Source organism: Rhagoletis pomonella, unplaced genomic scaffold (genome assembly GCF_013731165.1).
Source record: "Rhagoletis pomonella isolate Grant_MI unplaced genomic scaffold, Rhpom_1.0 Rhpom_scaffold_11467, whole genome shotgun sequence".
Lineage (NCBI taxonomy): Eukaryota > Metazoa > Arthropoda > Insecta > Diptera > Tephritidae > Rhagoletis > Rhagoletis pomonella.
Genome location: NW_023469993.1, coordinates 1,530 through 5,114, shown reverse-complemented (window position 1 = coordinate 5,114; position 3,585 = coordinate 1,530). Strand labels below are relative to the sequence as shown.

At 35.5% G+C, this 3,585-nt stretch overlaps 1 long non-coding RNA gene across 1 annotated transcript; it reads left to right on the top strand.

Moving 5' to 3' along the window:
* Positions 1-2,827: 2,827 nt before the first annotated feature.
* Positions 2,828-3,267, top strand: LOC118756677. The gene is made up of 3 exons (XR_004995140.1): positions 2,828-2,895; positions 2,972-3,117; positions 3,179-3,267. It is a non-coding gene; the product is annotated as an uncharacterized LOC118756677 (long non-coding RNA).
* The last annotated feature ends 318 nt before the right edge of the window (positions 3,268-3,585 follow it).

The following is a 3,585-nucleotide window of genomic DNA, read 5'->3' as shown; positions in this document are numbered from 1 at the left end:
ACGGCCGCACTCAGAAACGTTCATTAAATTAGCTCTAACGGGCACTTAACTAATGATCGTTAAATCTGTTAATTAATGTTTCCTCTCAGAGTCATTTTTTAATGATTCATTAGTTAATGAAAACTTTAAGGGCTTGTCAATTTCTTCCCTCTTTTTCTTTAGCAACACTCACTTCAAATTGACAAAAAAATTAAATATTTGAAGTTAGATTATATTGTGCTTTCATACGAAATACGTATTTCATTGTTTTTCTATCAGCACCAAGGCAAGAAAGCATACATAATATAATAATTATATTATAATGGTAAGTATCGGTGTAGAAGTAAAGCAAGATCGTAGTTTAGGCCTTCCTCCTATTAACTTGTACTCGCTGCATTCATTTTGAACCAGATCACCAGTGTTAAGTGTGTATAGATCGCGCTTCCTTATAAACTCCAATGATGCGAGGTTAGCGAAATTCTTAAAAATCCCTGGTGCTGTACGGACTCCATTGAAAAAACTTGGTTCTTTGTATTGTGTGATTGATTCCGAGTTTCTTTTGTAATAATTTAACAATGCATAGTTTACATATGAATGAATGTATGTGTTTTAGAATTAATATGGTTTATATTAAGTCCTGGACGTGTCTCGGCTTATTTATGACCACTTTTATGTCCATTGCTGCACTACTTAGTACCCAGCCTGCAAAGAAAAGTCCGTGCTGAGAGATAGTATTGGGCAACGCTCTCCAGAATAGTGCAGACAATCAATTATTAGCTAGCACAATTGTGATGAGAAGCGTTTTTGTCTATTTTGAGAGTGGCTCACACTCGAAGATGTGATCTGGTCAGTTAGGGCTACCAGAAGTGTGGTGGGTTTTGTACATCCCCAAAGAATTGTATGTAATAACTCTTCGAAACACATTTGAAAACTGCAATACAGTCGTTTTAGGAATGCGATTTTACAAGTCAAGCTACAATGCAATTGTTTCTTGGAAGCGACAAGTTAAAAGGTTCTTGCACAAACTATAGTAAAGCTAAAGCTTGTCCATGTTACCACATTCAAGAACTGCAATACCTGCTCTTAATTCACCCAGGAAATTTCTATGTACGTATACAAATGTTTGTTTTAATTTAGGAAGAAGCAAAAGTAAATCGAAAGCGTGTATCAAATTTCACTGGCGATGAAAAGGCTATATTAGGGCAACTAATAAAGAAGCGGCCTATTATAGAATCGAAGCATACGGATGGAAAATCAATTTTGAGAAAGAAAGAAGCTTGGGATTTGCTTACGAATGAGTTCAATTCAAATTCGAATGTCTACAAGGTAAAATTATATGCGTTTTAAGGCGGGTTGTATGGAACTAATGGAACAGATTCGGATTCTAGATAAATTTCTAAGAAAAAATTCCATTAGAGCATAGCTCTGGATTTCGAGCCCGCCAAACTTGAAAAAGCTATCTTCAATTAATGCTACGTTAAGACATAAGTAAGTATTAAAAATATGACCTTCATAACACTCCCGCTAATATTAAGTGTAGACATTAACTTAGTATTAATTAAAGATAGGTTATTTTAAAATTTTGGGGGGCTCAAAATTTGGAGCTATAATGGAATTTTTTCTTTGGTATTTAATGTAGAATACGAATGTGCTAGGAACGATGTCGAAAAAATACCCGACCTAATGCATTTATTCAATTTATTATACGCCTTAAGGTAGCGTCAAACAGATGCGGTAAAAAATTTTACGATATGCGATCAATACAAACCACTGCGGTATAGCACCGCAGTGTGTCGTAGCTCACCTGTTTGAGAGCGTTTGCTTTTTATCGTTATCGCAAAAAATACGATATCGTATCGCACCGGTATTATCGCATCTGCTTGAGGCCACCTTTAGTATTTCGTGTTTCCATATTGTTTATTTGAGCGTGAGACGGTTACATTAAGGAGGGCGTGGGAAAATATGAAGGCAGTCGCACGAAAGGCTCGGGCAGTAGAAAGGGGTAATTTATTTCGAACGGGCGGTGGGCCATCAACATCACGGCAAGTAGAAGCAATAGTGGACATGGTGGAAGAGGTATGTATCCTTACAGCGCTCTTACACGATATTTATTTGCTTATCGTTATCTTAATATAGAAAGGCCCTATCTCTCATCGTCGCTGAAATACAAAAAAAAATCGTAACTAGCTAAAAATCCTAAATTCACCTATTGATTGATTTTGAGCATTATGTGAAATAGGGCCTTTCTATATTAAAGTAACGATATACATATATGTAAATGCTACTTTACTTACGAGTACATACAAAAAAAAAAAAACGTTTACATATCGATGGTCCTGTGCAATAACGACACAAATTAAAATTCGAAAAATAAAAACTGTTACTACTGTTAAGTGATTATTGTCTCTAATCCTTGTCTAATCCATTTCCATCCCTTACTAAAGTAAGCAGTAAGGATTGTTAAAGTAAGTACAAAAGATGAGACATGGATTCGACAAGGATTAAATACATGAGTCACTTAACAGTAGTAACAGTTTTTATATTTTTTTGAATTTTGAATTGTGTCGTTGTTGTACAGGACCATCGATATGTAAATACATTCATATCGTATAAGTGCGCTGTTAGGGACTTAACTATTATCTTCATACTGTCTTGTCGTCATAAAATTTAATTATTAGGCTGCTCCCGCAATGATTTGCGAAATCTCCAACAACTTTGACAGCGATGGGGCAATTTTGCTAAACATGGAAAATAGCCAATCTAGCTCCATTGAGTTTTTAGGTATGTCCTTTAAGATATAAAGCAAATCACTTTTTAACCAACATTTTTTAGATATGATCACGGAAGTAAATGAGGAATCCGACGTAAACTTCAAAGCCATAAGCATAAATTATGAAGGTGAACCAAATGTTGCAGGTACTGTACCTATAAAATATGAAAGAAGTCATCTACGATATACTAAAATTCTTTTCGCTGCTTTTTAACTACATAGTACACAGTAATGAAACTGGCCACCAACAAAAAGTGGAAAAGGAGCAAGTACGCAGACCAAGCGACTACGTTCGGCGGGAGGCAGCATTACGGGTAAGGTACCTAGAGAAGAGAGAGAAGCTTAAGCTTGAATTAGTCAAAACACAGGTATATAATAACTATGCATTGGTAAAGCTAAATATTTGTATATGCATATTTTCTTTTACAGTTGGAAGTTGAGCAAATAAAAAAAAGAGCAGCCTTGTTGGAAGAGCAAAAAAACCAAGTATTACTACAAAAGGCTAAAATAGATTTTGAAGAGGCAAAACAAAATCGTTCAATAAATTAAAGACATAGTTAATATTTCAACATCTAAAGACTCTTATTTGTAGCAAAAGATCTTAGGAAAAAAATCTGTCTACCAGAGATTGACGCGCAATAAAACCGTTGCTGTTGGAGTTTTCATTGATTGGTGAGGCTTCGACATTAAAAGTTTCGATGTTATCAGAGCTGACTGGTAGCAAGTCATCTACTAAGATGGAAATGTTATGCAATGCTGCACATGCGCATATAACAGCTACAACGGTCTCCAGCTTAATACCCATTCCAACGTGAAGGCAGGGGAATCTTCGCTTC